Consider the following 17,631-nt stretch of genomic DNA (forward strand, 5'->3'; position numbering starts at 1 on the left):
TTAACAGCTAACAACAATCTACGTAGTTAGTGACTAAATACATTTAGTCAAAACGTTGTTTGGAGGTTCACTTGAGTACATGAATGCATAGCTTTGCTAGCTTAGCCTGGCATAGCTAAAGTTAAGAATATAAAACGGGATTTTCTAATGGCCAAATATAACCAAAACAATTGTTCAGCCTTACCTATGAAATGAATTCCCCAGGAACTGGTTCGGAGCGTACAGCGGTTTGTACAATCCCAAACAGCACATGCATGAGGCATCCTTATCCACTACTTCACTTCACAGCAGTGCCACTTGCAATTTGGCAGCTACATTGACGTACGATGCTGCTGGTCATGCAGTGTCTAGTAATTCTATGTCTATGCTCAAATGGAGAAGGGTATTGCTGCTGTCTGGAGACAATAAGGGTGAATTTAGAGGCAGCATAAATGTCGAACAAATCCAACTTCAGGAGGACTTCAGCAAATCAAGTTGCTGTTCTATACGAGCTAGTGGACCATTACCACCACATTCTGCAGTTTCTCACAGGTGTGTGTTTGCTGTTTATTCCTCCTATTCCAGGCTAAGACTTTGTTACTTGCCTACATTAAAAAAGGATAAGTGTCTGTCTGTTTGTCCATCCGGTTGCTATCTTTCTGTCATTCCAAAAGATGGTGCATCAGAAACAATTTTAGTAATATAATATGTTGCTTTTGCCATTCCAGTAGATGGCCCAACACAAACATTAACACGTTTTTTACGAGTCCCATTAAATAGCAAATAACAGAGACATATGCATTGCATGGCACGCAGCAAACGTTTAACAGTGAGGTCTATACTGACATTATCTGTAGTTCCACATTAGTTGACCATAATGAAAATATTACTGAAATACTTTGTTTTTCAGCAGAGATTCATTGTAGTTTATTTTTTCAGGACTGGATATATATAGTGATGTACAGCTGGCAGCTCACCCCAGCTGGGACGCCCCTGGCATGGAAGGATGGGAGAAGACAGCTACCTGCCAACATTACTTCCCCAAAAACGCTAGATGGCAGCTCCTCTGGAGTGTAGCAGGGCATCCTGGGACTTCATTTGGTTACTCAGCCCTGTTGGGTGCCACCAGGGAGAGCTGTTGAAGGACCTAGGAACTCATCCTTCCCTTAAAGCCCGTAAGTACGAGGTAGTCATGAGGACAGAATCCCCGAAGTACGCCCGGGCTGAAGAAAATGTGATTTCTTCATTAGACCCGGAAGTGCCGGCCAGTAACGTGGTCGGAAGGAAAGAAGCATTTCTGGGTCAAGGACTATTTAAAGGACTGATGTGAACCCAGCAAAGGAGCTGGAGTTGGGAGGTAGAGGACGGAGCTTGCTGGGAGGTGTGTGTTGTATCAGAAGTAGCAGTTAAGACACGTGTAATGTTTAACTATCTTTTCTTTATTTAACATCCACACCAACAACCAATACTTCCATTTTCCTCCTACAACTCCCCACATCCGCTTCTGCACAGACATCACATTTCCCCTCTTTTTTAAAATGAAGGCCTCCTTGGTAACATAGTCCTTAAGCCAAGAGGGAGGTCTTCTATGCCTGAATGAACGTGAAACCTCATTGGAAACCCATGATTGAGGAGCAGCCACTCCATTTCCAGCCACTGTTTGGGGCGCCCATGCCATCAGACTATGCATTTTTGGGCCATGATGAAGCTGACTTGGTGATGTGACTTTTTTCAGGCTATTTGCGTGACGCCTAGAACCATCTTGCAGAAGAAAAGTAGCTGGTCCAAAGAGATAACAGAAGAGAGGGGAATATGCAACATAAACACCAGATCTGGTTCCAGGTCACAAATCTGCTGTACTGCAGTTGGCTCAACTGCTCGGGATAAGAGGTCTGCTACTGCATTGTGCCTACCCGGTGTGAATTCAAGCTTAAAATTGTACTGGTGCAAACGGTCTGCCCAACACAGCAACCTGAAGGGCTTATGACCAGATCCATTTGTGTGTAACAGTGTTGTAAGGGCCTGGTGGTCAGTACGGAGAGTAAAAGACGTGCCATACAAGTAGAGGTGCCAGCATTCACAAGCCCATACACGGGCCAAAGCTTCTCTTTCTTCAATAGAATACTTCGGTTCAGCGGGAGACAGTGCCCATGAAGCATAAGAGACAGGCCTTTCTACGCCATTGTGTACTTGGGAAAGGACTGCTCCCAAAGCTGCTACAGAAGCATCACATGTCACAATAGTGGGAGCTGTAAGACTAAAGTGAGCTAAAGTAGGAGAACTGGTGAGCTGCTGTTTAAGTGTCTCCATTGCCTTCTAACAGTCTGCTGTCCAATGCCAGGGAACATCCTTCTTAAGGAGATGGCGTAGAGGTGCTGTTGTTGAGGCAAACTGTGGGAGGAAGCGAAGATAATATGTAGCCATTCCCAAAAAGGATGCCAGTTGTGAGGATGTTTGAGGTTCAGGAAGAGAGTGGATGGCATCCACATGCAACATTATAGGCATGATGCCTTGCCCTGAGAGCCTGTACTCCACAAATTCAATTTCTTGCACCCCAAAAATACACTTTTCCGAGTTAAGAGTGACATTTTAACGTGAGAGTTGGTGGAGCACCTAAGAAAGGCGTTCATCATGTTGGCCCAGGGTGGTACCATGCACTACGATGTCATCCAAATTAATGGCTACACCTGGAATTCCTGCACGCATGAGAGACATGACCTTCTGAAAACAGCTAGGTGCTGAGCTAAGGCCAAAAGGCATCCTCTTATAACGGAAGACACCGAGATGTGTCACAAAAGCTGTTAGATCTCTGCTTATAGGATCAAGGGGAACCTACAAATAGCCATGATTTAGGTCCAGTTTACTGAACACTGTAGACCCATGAAAATGTGTGGTCAGCTCCTCGGCAGTTGGCAAAGGGTATTTATCGGGAATAATTGCTTTATTTACAGAACGCAGATAAATGCAAATATGCAAACCTCCTGTTTTTTTCTTCGCCACAACTAAATTTGAAATCCATGGGGAAGCATCCATTGGTTCAATGATGTCCTCTTCCAGGAGCTGGTGGAGCTCTGTCGAAACTTGCTCTCTTAATGATAGTGGCACTCTGCGCAGCGGTTGGATACCTGGAGAAATTGTTTTATCCACTGTAGGTCAATGGATGAACCCAGTAATGCAGCCCAACCCAGTAAATAACATTGGGAAGGCCTGTTGCCATTGTGATGTCACCTGCATAATGTCAGTGCTGTTTGAATCACACAAATTAAATTGTAATCTGTGGAGCAGATCCAAACCCATTAGATTTGCACCCATTGTGGTAACAAAAAATGTAAAATCAAAAGGCCCTTGGTCTTTATACTGAACGGCAAGACAAACAGTGCCCAGAACTGGTATGGCTGAATTGCCATATCCTGAAAGTGGTACTGAAGTGTGTTGGAGTGGGACATGAAAGAAGTGTCTCTCATATGTCACTTTATTCAACAAAGAAACCTTGGCTCCTGTATCAATGAGTAAAGGGAGAAGAATGTCGTTTACATAACAGGCACACGTTTTGAAAGGGTTGCCTGGTCTGGACACTGAGTTAATTATTGCTGAAGATGAAGGTGTCTCAGAAGAGGGTGAATTTGGAGCAGAGCGACACCACCAAACAAAATGGTTCATTTTTTGACAATTTCTACAGTTTTGGCCGAGAACAGGACAGTCTTGTGCTTTGGTAAAATATCTGACGGAGCCACAGTTTCCACAACGCCATTGGCGAGCCTGCGGGACATTCTTTACAGCCTGCACTGGGATTGGCAATGATGTGTCAGTAGGTGGTGCTGTTGCTGTGCCTGACAATTTAGACGCGGCCACTATTGCTGCTTCAAGTTGTTTTCCAATATCTATGGCTTTACTTAAAATTAAGGTATCTGGTTCCAATAATAAACGCTCTCTCTCCTGTTCACAAGAGTAAATGCTAACTGACTACTAACTTTCTCTCTTTCTTTCCTAGGTGACGAAGCGGAAGCGTTTAAGTAGAAGCAGACAATGGCCGACAGTGAGATGAATCGCGTTGCCATCGTTGTCGAGGAACTCCAGGCACTCGACAAACAGATTCAGAAACTCCTGTCTAGACGAAGGTACCTCAGAGACTTGAAGACTCGGCTGCTGTTAAATAACTTAATTTTTGTTCCGATTACCGATAACACGCATAAAATTCAGCTCTGCCCTTCAGAAACATTAAATATGGCACTATTAAATGTTAGAGCTTTAACTAACAAGACATTTTTTATAAACGATCTTATTAGTGATAGAAACATTGATTTTATTGCGCTAAATGAAACATGGCTTAATTCCAATGGGGCGGCAGTTTTAATCGAATCGAAGACAGTTAAAAAATCTTCTAGTATTGTTATTCCATGGAAGACCCAAAGAGTGTCTGATTTAAAAAGAACATGTCGTAGAGCTGAGCGTAAATGGAGGAAAACTAAACTAACTATCCACTATGAAATATTAAAAGTTAAAATAACAGAATACAATAACACTGTCCGTCTTGAGAGGCGCTGCTATTTCTCTAATATTATAAATAACAATGCTAGTAATCCCAGAGTCTTATTTTCAACAATTGACCGTCTGTTAAACCCAGGGAACACAAAGGAATGCCCCCAGAATACTTCCAGTGAAACCTGTGAGAACATTGCTGTATTTTTCACTCAAAAAATTAATGATATTAGAGATAACATATTATATCTCCCGAACACTGCAGAACCTCCAAAGCCCCGGTACTCCGTTATAAACAAATTAAAATGCTTTCACCAGGATAGATTTACCTGAATTACATAGGATAATCTCTCAACTGAAATCCTCCACCTGCGTCCTTGACCCAATACCAACCAGGTTTTTCAAAGAAATATCAGGCGTTCTAATTGACAATATTCTGGACATAGTAAATTCGTCATTAGATACGGGGGTCTTCCCAGACTGTCTTAAGACTGCTGTAGTTAAACCCCTTCTTAAGAAACATAATCTTGACCCTCTGCCTTTGAAAATTTTAGACCCATTTCTAACCTGCCCTTCTTAAGTAAAATTTTAGAGAAGGCAGTCATTATGCAGTTAAATGACCACCTAAATAAACATGCTATTCTTGATACTTTTCAGTCAGGCTTCAGAACAAATCACAGTACAGAAACTGCACTCGTGCAATGACTTGCAACAACAACAACAACATTTATTTATATAGCACATTTTCATACAAACAGTAGCTCAAAGTGCTTTACATATTAAAGAATAGAAAAATGAAAGACATAATTATAAAAAATAAATCAACATTAACATCGAATAAGAGTAAGGTTCAATGGCCAGGGGACAGAAAAACAAAAACTCCAGACGGCTGGAGAAAAAATAAAATCTGTAGGGATTCCAGACCATGATACCGCCCAGTCCCCTCTGGGCATTCTACCTAACATAAATGAAACAGTCCTCTTTGGATTTAGGGTTCTCATGGAAGGGCTTGATGATGATGATGGTCACGTAGACTTCTTCCTTTTAATCCGTCCATCATTGTTGGAGCATCATGAAGCTTTGAGTAGGTGGAGGTGGCGCAGGCCACCACCACAAAGAAACGGAAAAAGAAACAGAAAGAGAGTAGGGGTCAGTACCGATTTTAGAGCCACCATGAATAGTTGTTATGATGAATTGAACATACAGAGTATCAGGATTAAGTTAAATTACGATTAAAATGAAGTTATAAAAGGCCATGTTAAAGTAATGTGTTTTCAGCAGTGTTTTAAAGTGCTCTACTGTATCAGCCTGGCGAATTCCTATTGGCAGGCTATTCCAGATTTTAGGTGCATAACAGCAGAAGGCCTCCTCACCACTTCTTTTAAGTTTTGTTCTTGGAATTCTAAGGAGACACTCATTTGAGGATCTGAGGTTACGATTTGGAATATAAGGTGTCAGACATTCCGATATATAAGATGGGGCGAGATTATTTAAGGCTTTATAAACCATAAGCAGAATTTTAAAGTCAATTCTGAATGACACAGGTAACCAGTGTAGTGACATCAAAACTGGAGTAATGTGTTCTGATTTTCTTTTCCTAGTTAGGATTCTAGCAGCTGCATTCTGCACTAGTTGCAAACGATTTATATCTTTTTTGGGTAGTCCTGAGAGGAGTGCGTTACAGTAATCTAGTCGACTGAAAACAAACGCGTGAATTAATTTCTCAGCATCTTTCAGTGATAAAGAGGTCTAACTTTACTTATGTTTCTTAAGTGAAAAATGCTGTCCTAATGATCTGATTAATATGTGATTTAAAATTCAGATTACAGTCAACAATCACCCCTAAGCTTTTTCCCTCCGTCTTGATTTTTAATCCTAATGTATCCAGTTTATTTCTAATAGCCTCATTGTATCCATTATTGCTGATCACTAAAATTTCAGTTTTCTCTTTATTTAACTTGAGAAAATTACTATTCATCCATTCATTATTGCGGGTAAATGCAGACAGAGGCCAGTTATCTGTTCTCATCCTCTTAGATCTGAGTGCTGCATTTGACACCATTGATCACAACATTCTTAGAAATCGCCTTAGTCAATGGGTGGGCCTCTCTGGCAGGGTCTTAAATTGGTTTGAATCCTACCTGGCAGGAGAAAATTCTTTGTGAGTTGTGGTAATCAAATCTCAAAGACACATGATATCCGATATGGTGTTCCACAAGGCTCTATCCTGGGTCCGCTGTTATTCTCAATCTACATGCTTCCGTTAGGTCAGATTATCTCAGGTTACAATGTGAGCTACCACAGCTATGCTGATGACACACAGCTGTACTTATCTATAGCACCTGATGACTCCGACTCTTTCGATACACTAACACAATGTCTTACTGGTATTTCTGAATGGATGAATAGTAATTTTCTCAAACTAAATAAAGAGAAAACTGAAATTTTGGTAATTGGCAATAATGGATTCAGCGAGGTTATCAGAAATAAACTTAATGCACTAGGATTAAAAGTTAAGACGGAAGTAAAAAATTTAGGGGTAACCGTTGACTGTAATCTGAATTTTAAATCGCATATTCATCAGACCACTAGGACAGCATTTTTTCATTTAAGAAACATAGCTAAAGTTAGACCTCTTATATCATTGAAAGATGCTGAGAAATTAATTCACGCTTTTGTTTTCAGTAGACTAGATTACTGTAACGCACTCCTCTCAGGACTACCCAAAAAGACATAAATCATTTGCAACGAGTGCAGAATGCAGCTGCTAGAATCCTAACTGGGAAAAGAAAATCCGAACACATTTCTCCAGTTTTGATGTCACTACACTGGTTGCCTGTGTCATTCAGTATTGACTTTAAAATACTGCTTATGGTTTATAAAGCCTTAAATAATCTCGCTCCATCTTATATATCGGAATGCCTGACACGTTATATTCCAAATCGTAACCTTAGATCTTCAAATGAGTGTCTCCTTATAATTCCAAAAGCTAAATTTAAAAGAAGTGGTGAGGCGGCCTTCTGCTGCTATGCACCTAAAATCTGGAATAGCCTGCCAATAGGAATTCGCCAGGCAAATACAGTAGAGCACTTTAAAACACTGCTGAAAACACATTACTTTAACATGGCCTTTTTATAACTTCACTTTAACATAATCCTGATACTCTGTATGTTCAATTATTCATAATAACTATTCATGGTGGCTCTAAAATCCGTACTGACCCCACTCTCTTCTGTTTCTTTTCCGGTTTCTTTGTGGTGGAGGCCTGCGCCACCACCACCTACTCAAAGCATCATGATACACCAACATTGATGGACTGAAAGCCAGAAGTCTACGTGACCATCATCATCAGGTCCTTCCATGAAAATATGATGATTTATGTTAGGTAGAATGCCCAGAGGGGACTGGGCGGTCTCTTGGTCTGGAACCCCTACAGATTTTATTTTTTCTCCAGCCTTTGGAGTTTTTTGTTTTTCTGTCCACCCTGGCCATCGGACCTTACTCTTATTCTATGTTAATTAATGTTGACTTATGTTTATCTTTTATTGTGTCTTCTATTTCTCTATTCATTTTGTAAAGCACTTTGAGCTACATTTTTTTTGTATGAATATGTGCTATATAAATAAATGTTGATTGATTGATTGATTGAAGACGTTTTCTCAATCAGTTGGTCCCTTATTAACTCGTCTTGTAGTGTCCTGAACTTACAGTGTTGCACAAGCTCATGCAACCCTGAAACAAACTGTGTGATTGACTCACCTGACCATTGAGCACACTGACGAAACTGGAAACGGCTCAGGAGGATGCTTTGGATTGGGCCAAAATGGCCATCCAGTGCTGTCACCGCGGCTGCAAAAGACTCGTCAGTCATTTGCAAGGTAGAATAAATGCTCTGTCCTTCCACTCCCAAACAGTGTAACAGAAGCTCCCTTTTCCTTGCTGTCTGAACATTATCCGACCCGGCCACCAACAGGTACGTCTCGAATGAATGATACCAGCATCTCCAGGGAACTAGCGGATCACCAGGTACTGGCAAGAAAGAAGCTGGAGGAGGTAAACCAAACTCTGCCATCCTCGTCGCCAAAATGTTGTATCAGAAGTAGCTGTTAAGACACGTGTAATGTTTAACTATCTTTTCTTTATTTAACATCCACACCAACAACCAATACTTCCATTTTCCTCCTACAAGCCCCCACATCCGCTTCTGCACAGACATCACTGTGTGGAGGAGAGATTTTGAGAGTTAAATATTATTGTATTTATTTGTTTATTGTGGCTGTGGTACTTAAGGAGCATTGTACAAAGAAAAAAAGAAATTAAAACAACTTTTTGGTGCTTTTAATACATGTTGTCAGTGTCTGTGTGTTAGGTTAAGCGCTGGTATAGCACCATCTAGTGTTACAATGGTGTAGTCTGCAGGATTTCAGGCCGTCTATTTGGCAGAAACCTTATTACATTTTTTAACAAAACCTGACACGACAGTGCTGAGACACATAGAAGCCCGTGAAAGAAAGGCCTTCTATTTACATTGAGATGTCATGGTGAAGAAGAAGACGAAGCAGATTGGCAACAACTACAGATAAACAAGCGCTCGAGGATGTCGGCATCCATAAAGAGATGTAAAGAGAGAGTCATTTTCAGGAGAAAAGTCTTCTGGATAATGCCGTGCAGGGAGAGGTATGTGACGGGGAGGGACTCAGTAACTTTTACAAATTAATAAATTTTGTCCCGTGTGTACCTCACAGATGAAGATAATGCTGAAGAATAGCACGGAGACTGGAATAATCCTGATGACGAGGATGTTCTTTCCGAATGGCATCTGAGCTATGAGGACGCTTATCTGCAGCTTGCCAAAGCAGGACACGTGACCTGCCCCGAGACTATTTAAAGGACTGATGGGAACCCATCATGGGAGCTGGAGTTGGGAGGTACAGGACGGAGCTTGTTGGGAGGTGTGGAGGAAAGATTTTGAGAGTTAAATATTATTGTGTTTATTTGTTTATTGTGGCTGTGGTACTCGAGGAGCATTATACAAAGAAAAGAAGAAATTTAAACAACTTCTTGGTGTTTTCAACACGTGTTGTCAGTGTCTGTGTGTTGGGTTAAGCGCTGGTATAGCGCCATCTAGTGTTACTATATATACATATATATGTAACATAGTTTACTGTCAAATAATGCAAAGAGTGCTCGACACGTGTTTAATCCTTATTTGGGCTCATCAGGCGTACACACTCCACGGATGCTATGAATATATGAATATATTATATATTATATATATATATATATATATTATAAAAAAAATCTTGGGGAGGAAAACAGGGAGACGAGACGTGATCTTCTCGGAAGACAATTTGAAGTCCCGTGAGAGACACTTTAACTTGCTCCCAGCTCTTAAAACAACGATAAGTGACAAGCAAAACACACAGCTCGCCAGCAATAGAAAGCCAGCAGATGATCCGACCGCTTCTCCTTGTGTGCATTCATCCAACCTAACCCCAGAGACACAAAGTAGCAAAAAGGACAGTGGCTGTACAGGCTTTAAAATGATCGACGGGCAGCGCGACAGCAGCAGCAGAAAGACAGCAGATGACCCGACGGCATCTCCTTAGCATGTGTTCAGCCACCCCCCTTCACAACGCAAGCAGCGTTATACATCCTGCAAGAAAGAGATTTAATCACACCCAGGGCTGGAAATAAAGGACAAGTATTGTTTTTACAACGTCATGCGAGACAAGGCAGTGAGACATCATTTAAAACAAGTCCACTGACATCTAACCTAGCAGTTGTTGGATTGCTTTTGGCAGACATGCTTCATGTGCTCCCAGCTCTTCTAACAATGACAAGCGACAAGCTAAACACGCAGCTCACCAGCAGCACAAAGCCAGCAGATGATCCGAGCGCTTCTCCTTAACGTGTGTTCAGTAGTGATGTGTCGTTCGCGAACGAGCCGGCTCTAAGAACCGATGCTTTGAAGCGAACGAGAGGAGCCGATGCCCATCGAGCAGAGCCGAAGCTTCAGCCGCTCCTGCTCAGCTCTGCTGAAAATCCATTCGGCAGGGACGGGACTTTATTTATATGGACACACAGAACATTTGCTCATAATGCCGGCTCGTTCACAAACGACACATCAGACTAGGATCATACCACTATGTGAAAGAAGGAAGGGGGGCAGATGCTCCGAAGACAGCGAGTGTTGGTACAGGGCAGGTACACTGTACCTGTCGATGCGACAGACGAGGAGCCAGATTTAAATGCAAGCGCATCGTGAAGAACAAAAGAAGAGTAAAGAAATGAGTGAAAGCCGAAAAAGCAGCAGCATCTGGCTGCAAAGCTAAGTGCAGAATTTGTAATATGAAAATATCCATTAGAGCAGGGTCAACAACAAACCTGCACAGACATAGGCAATAAGATCCACCCACCCATCCGTGCAACTGGAGGAGAGCGTGCCCTCTCTCCTGCCATCCACTGACCCTGGAAAAGAGACAAGTACTTCTGCTGCAGCATCCACTGTCTTACCGAAAACTGCAGGTATAACACGGTCTTCAGTTCAAACCAAAATAAGCACATTTATTTCAAAACAAATGACGCCAGACAAACAAATAAGTGCCGATGAGGAGCTGGCTAAAATGATAGCTAGCAACTTTCAACCATTTTCCACTGAGGTTTTGTGTTAAGTTGTTCATTTAAAGCTTTTATTAAAATGTTAAATAATAGTAAAGGTGTATTTTTCGATTGGAAAAAATGCATAAAAATAGGTAATGTCTGAAAACAATGAATAAGAAATTGCTTATACACAAACCATTCATAATTGCTTAATTAGGCTAAAATATAAGCATCCAAGTGATACTAAACGAAGAGCCATTTGGGAGCCGTAAGAGCCGAAGCTTTGAAAAGAGCCGGAGTTCCCATCACTAGTGTTCAGCCACCCTAAACCCCCACCCCCCACCCCACTTCACAATGCGAGTGGCAGAGACACAAAGAGGCAAAAGGACAGCTGCTGTACAGGCTTTGAAATGATCGGGCAGCGAGACAAGCAGAACAGGCAGCTCGCCAGAAGCAGAAAGACAGCAGATGATCCAACGGCATCTCAGCGTGCGTTCAGCCGCACCCCTTTCACAACGTGAGTAGCGTTATACGTCCTGTGAGAAAGAGATGTAACCACGCACAGGGCCGGAAATAAAGGACAAGCATTGTTTTTACAAAAGTTTTAAAGTAAAACTAAAAATAATGCATATGTAACAATCCCTTTAAATTTTATATCCGGTAAACCAAACCTGGGGGTGGGCGAGTGAATATATATAGAAAGAGAGAGAGAGAGAGCTATTATGTATATAATTATTATATATACAAAATCCTATATAATGTCTGTAGTCTTTTTATTATTGAATTATATATGTCTCCTTTCCATTTTGAACTATTTCTGTACTTTCCATCTGTGTATACATTGTTCTTGTTTGTTTACAAAATTGTTTTAGATATTATTATTAATAAAACTGGCATTTGTCTTAAGGCATTAGATTTACAAAACCTAATGTAGACTACCAACTTTATACAAATAAATGGCCCTTTGCCAGTGTTAACTGTGAATGTTCACTTCTTAAGGTTCTTTAATCCATTCTCAGTTCCAGTTATTGCAATCGGGTCACAGACTGAAGGAAGAATAAAAGAATAAAAAGAAGTTGGTTCAAACACTGTTTCATTTCAGCTGCTGTTAATCTTTTTAAAAAGTTAAACTTTACATAAACAGATTTAAATCATGGAGTGAACTGTACAATCATTTGTCAAATCTAAATGTTGCTTTAAATTGTACATGTATAATATGTTTGATCTACTGTAATGTTTTGCCATCTTCTTGTTTTTCTGAATTTATTATCATGGATGTAAGTTGGTGCTTTTACTTACACCCACGGTAACCTTGTTGAACCCGCACTTGTGGAAAACTCGACTGCTGTGCAGTTAAGCTAAAAAGCACACAATGCTATGCGCCTTGAAAATCACTTATTTAATAAATCTTAAATAGTGTGGAATGGCTGGAAACCAAAAGATGCAAACTAAAAAATGCTGGTCTTATAATCAAAATCAATATGCGCTGCTTGATCATGACATTTCAGCTAACATCCGCATAATAGTGTTATACAAAAAACTTAACCAGCACACAAATTTTAGTATAGTTTTTTTTGTAGGATTAATAGCAATATTTATGATAGACCATGAAAGAACCACTGAAAGAACTTTTATTCATCTAGATTCATAACAGGCACCATACAGTAAATTACATAATCATGAATAGATAGTGTCATATCTGTGAAATACCTGATTTTCAAGGACTCTTGCTGCATAAAATAAAACAGGCAAAGTTCAAGTTTTCTTTCTAGGTACTCTATTATAGTATATGAATGAATTTGTTTTTTTTCTGTACATATTAGGAAGTTTTTCAAAGCACAAAGGACCAATTTCATATGCCCTTCCCAGAATTAAATGGTGCTTTGTCAAGAAATGGTTCTATGAGAAACTGCACATCACAATAAAGAACCAAAAATTGCCATTTAAGAATCCTTATATTTAAGAGTGTAGCTTTAACAAAGCTGATTGCTTATCATTGCCTTTTGTCTGTTTCTTACAACGGAAAAGTAGTGTGCCCTTGTGCGTGGGTCCGATCTGGAGACATGGACACTCAGGACAATGAAGGGAATGGGGCAAGGGCTTGAGCCACTGGAGCCCAAACTTTTTGCATATCCCTGAACTGCAGTGAAAATATATAAAGAAATGAAGCACGGCAAGTGACTTGTACTATTGAAAGCTTGACATAGACATGACTCACACACAGATGAGAAGAACAAAAAACTTCAAAGAATATGATCAATTGAGAACAAAAAAATACTTCACTAGACCAAGAGCCAAGTCTGAAACACGTTTGGGTACAAATGCCCTCAAGTCTGACACAATTATTAATAATACAATAGGGGAAAGTAGATCTCGAGTACTGAAACCCTATTCTAGTAGTAGTTCTAAAAAGAGGAAGTCTCCTCTGCCATTCCACAGAGAGGTAGGCAGATAGGTAAAACACATTTAAATGTTTTCTTTGAAGCCCTGGTTGGTGCTGTCAGAAAGTGGAAGTGCCCCATTCCTGCCCACCTATCTAGCTATGCAGACTGCCCTGACTGCAGCCTGCAGAAGGCAGTGGGACTGGACGTTGGGGGGAGTTTATTGGTAATCACAAATCACTTTTATTGGCCATACCCAAACCCTTTCATTCTCATGTTTTTATAAATGACTCACATATGGATTATCACCCATCTCATTTCAGCTACCTCTGCTGGCTTTCTAGCCTTCCTGTCTAAATTCCTGTTTTGCTGCTTTCTCCCTAAGGGTGTCTCCAACCTGGCTATGTACCAGACATATTTTGTAATATTTTCCAATACAACAACTGAATGTTCCATACTATAATATAGTCAAATACATTACATAATATAATCTACTAGGGGTATCTGCCCCCTGTTCGCTTTGCTCACCAACCCCCGTGCAGACCCTACGTACTAGTCATTTCCCGGAACTCCCGCTCGTGCTGTGCTTTTGGATAAACACAAATATCTACTCTGTCTTTGAGATCTCTGTCTTTCGAAACTATTATCGCTTATTATCGTCACATGTGGGTTTATTATATATGTGAGCATGATTTTTTGGACTCATATAGAAATCCAAGAAAATTTCTTTGTCCGTGTTTTTCAGATGAATTTAGTGTAAAGTGTGATACTTTTGGACGTATGGATTTGTATGTAATTTCTAACACGTCCGATCGTTTAACTCTTTCGATTCTATGTTGTAGATTCAGATATTTTGCCTGTAATGTTTGTGGATTTCACTTTCACCAAATAACAAATCTTTTAATTCTCGTGGATACGCCTTTTCATTTGGAAGAAACACGACTTTTCCCTGATGGTAACACGAATTAGACGATCTACAAGGCTCTGACTTAAACTTTAAAGCCGAACAATATCTACATACTTCTGTAATATCACATATGTCCATATATTCGATCTCTTTTCACTATTCCGTTATTTCACCGAGTAATAATTTCCGTTTGTTACTGCTAATGCAATCTTTACTATCTGTTTTTTCAGACTTTTGAATTTTAGTACATTCATAATCTCTAACCTGCTCTGCATGTGTATCGTGCCAGTTTGCCAACGTTTTTGAACCCCTCTACGGTGTTCTACTTTGTTTTCTACTCTTTGTCTTTTATTTCCGTCCCCACAAAAAGTTATAAGATCTGAGAGCACAGGAACTGTGTCTGACAATAGCATTCACACAAATGAGAGGTGAGTGGACCATGGGCGTGGTTAAATCTCTTGGCACAAAGTCTCGTCTCATGGGACTTGAAATTATCTCTCTGAAAAAGTCTCATCCTGTCCCAGGATTTTTTTATATAATAGAGAGGTATATATGAAAAGCTAAGAGTTGTCTGTCTGTCATGAAAAAACGGGTGAACCCTTGGGCCTTGAAGCTTGACCTTGGTCTCTTTTGACAGCTTATGCTGTGATATGCGCAACACCAACTATGAATTGGATGTGCGGCCTACAGTGGCCATAATATTTTGGTTTTGAATCCTTATGCGATGTAGAGATACAGATGAGCTTCTTGGGTAATAGATAAAGCACGGTAGCACACACTGTTTTATCTTGGTAGAGTAATATATTCCTCTACTTTCCCCTATTGTATTATTAATAAGTAGCCTTTGTCAGAATGCCTCATATCTCCCAGACTTGCCACTGTTTATAAGGTATTACAGTATATAACTTATCCCCACCTTCCCTTCTATATCTATAACCTCAGGCAATTAAGTGTAGTACAAAGACAAGCAGGAGTTAAGTTACACATAAAATACTGTACTATTGATAATATTCATAAATAATAACAATATGCAAAGTACATTTGAATATTGGCTACCATACAACCAGATTAAATGGTGATGCATAGTTTCAGACGGCACACAGACTTGTTAGTTACTTAAAATGTCTCTAGTTATGGCATCATTGGTGCTCAGCTTTTCTTCAGAACAGGCCACATGCCTGTTTCAGTATGGCTGCTGAGCTGTGCTCTTCATTGTGTTGTCCTTTCAGTTCATGGATCAGTTTGGTAAAAGAGAGATAGTGTGAGGTTAAGCAAGTAAATTTATAGATGTTCTGTCCAACCCCTACAGCCAATAGGGCGTCATAGTACTTAAAGGCCTCGGAGACAAGCCAATTCCAAACAGCCATACCTCAGACCAAAACATCTTAACACCTGCCATCCCCCCCAAAGGAGTGGGGTAAACATGAAGGCTTCTCACTAATGTAACACTAAATTACATTGCTTTGCCTAAATTACAAATAAACACATACAAAATATTTATCAAGTTATATGCAACATCTTACATCACAACACACACAACATAACTGCATTACTAAAAAGCATGTGGCATTAGATGGCAGTGAAGGACATTACAGTAACCACAGCAGAATGACCTGGGGCTCTGGGTTTCCTGATCCAACCTGTATGTGACTGACAGGAAAAGAAACATGGTGACAGCTGCTGACGGTGAAGTGCATTGCACTGACTGACTGATCGCCTTCATCGCCTATGTAAGACACTCCAAAAGAAAAACAAAGTCCTGGATTACGTTAAGTCATAAAAAAGGTGGTGGCACCTTCAGCAGAGAGACCTGGAATTCTGTGTTTTTTGCTGGACGCATTTCCTGCCAATCACTGTGAAGCACATTGCACAGGCTGATCATACAAATGTCAAGAATAGCTGTGTCATCTGCAAGTGTGGGATGTGCACTTTATCACAAAAGAAAATGATACACACCGGCATGTCACAAAGAAGATCAAGACCAGCAACCTCTGCTCAGTGTCAAGCTAAATGCAGAAAGCAATACAGTAATGAACAACATTTTGTGTTTTGTGAGGGAGTTCTTGTACAACTGGAGGTTCGAGTATTGCTAGTATTTATAATGTACACAAATAAATGTAGAGTAAAATGAAAAGAGGAAAGTGGAAATTGCATTAAATTAACAATGTAAATCATATTTAATCTGAAACCAAATACATTTGCTCAAAAGAAGTAAACAAGTTGCATAAACATACAGGCTTTTACAAGGATAATGTAGCCTACTTAGCATCATGTTTGCCCCCAGAAAAAAGGAGCCAAAAGCACTAAAATGTTTTCAACAACAAAAAGTGTTACTTTGTGTAACAGAAACATGCAAATATGAAAAAAATGAACATAAATACAATAGGAAAGACATGCCTTATGTCCACTGCTGTACTGATACAGATGTAGTATACTGTATGTGCTTCATGTGATATGTTTTGAAACAGTCGCTAATACACATAGGCACGATTGGGAACATTCTGCATATTTTTAATGATCTCCTTTAACACTTACCACGCTCTGTACGGTTTTGGTGTTTGGTGATTGGTATTTCATTATTCATTTCATTCGAGTGAAAAACGACACTTACTCATAACTCCAACGAAAATTAATGTCTGCAAAAACTGGTTTGTGGATGACTACAATCTCTGGACTGGTCTACTCACTATGCCTGGCAGTATCAGTAGACTGAAAAACATCCACATGATGTCTGCCACAATAAGCAAATGGTTTACTGTGACCTTCCTGGCCCTGCTCAGCACAGCGGTTTATTTCAAAAAGTTCTTTTTTTCCACCAGACTATCATAAACAAATCATAAATAATACATTATAATGATCAGGGCACCCGTAAATGGGCAACGAGGAAGTACAGAATTGTCAGCATGAACATTACTGAAATTTGCAGGATGTAACCTACCGGACAGGTGTCAGTTTCACTGTTTGTGTGAATGTCTGAAGACCCGTTCACATTGTCATCACCATTGTGTGAGTTAAGCAATAGCCCTGTTTCAGTTTGATCTAAAAACTGTCTTTGCCATTGTGTTTTTGGCTGAGGGCTCCACCTCTCACATGAATATTGATGGCGTACCATTGTGTTGTCATGAACTGGCGGAAAGCATAGACATTCATGATTTTTTTGCAGCATGATGTTATTTTATCCACTAGATGACAGCAGAATACAGATTTGAGAGTTATTTGGGCATAATTCTATAAAGCAGATCATTACAGGTCCCCTATTAGTCTTGAGAATTGACCGTCAAG

General features: G+C 40.2%; 1 long non-coding RNA gene across 1 annotated transcript in view; it reads left to right on the plus strand.

The window, feature by feature from the left end:
• The window catches only part of LOC120531289, a 53,338-nt gene extending 51,997 nt beyond the window's left edge, over positions 1-1,341 (plus strand). Inside the window, exon 3 of the long non-coding RNA XR_005634090.1 lies at positions 919-1,341. This is a non-coding gene — a long non-coding RNA (uncharacterized LOC120531289). The remainder of the gene's footprint in view (positions 1-918) is intronic.
• The last annotated feature ends 16,290 nt before the right edge of the window (positions 1,342-17,631 follow it).

Source organism: Polypterus senegalus, chromosome 6 (assembly GCF_016835505.1).
Source record: "Polypterus senegalus isolate Bchr_013 chromosome 6, ASM1683550v1, whole genome shotgun sequence".
Taxonomy (NCBI): domain Eukaryota; kingdom Metazoa; phylum Chordata; class Cladistia; order Polypteriformes; family Polypteridae; genus Polypterus; species Polypterus senegalus.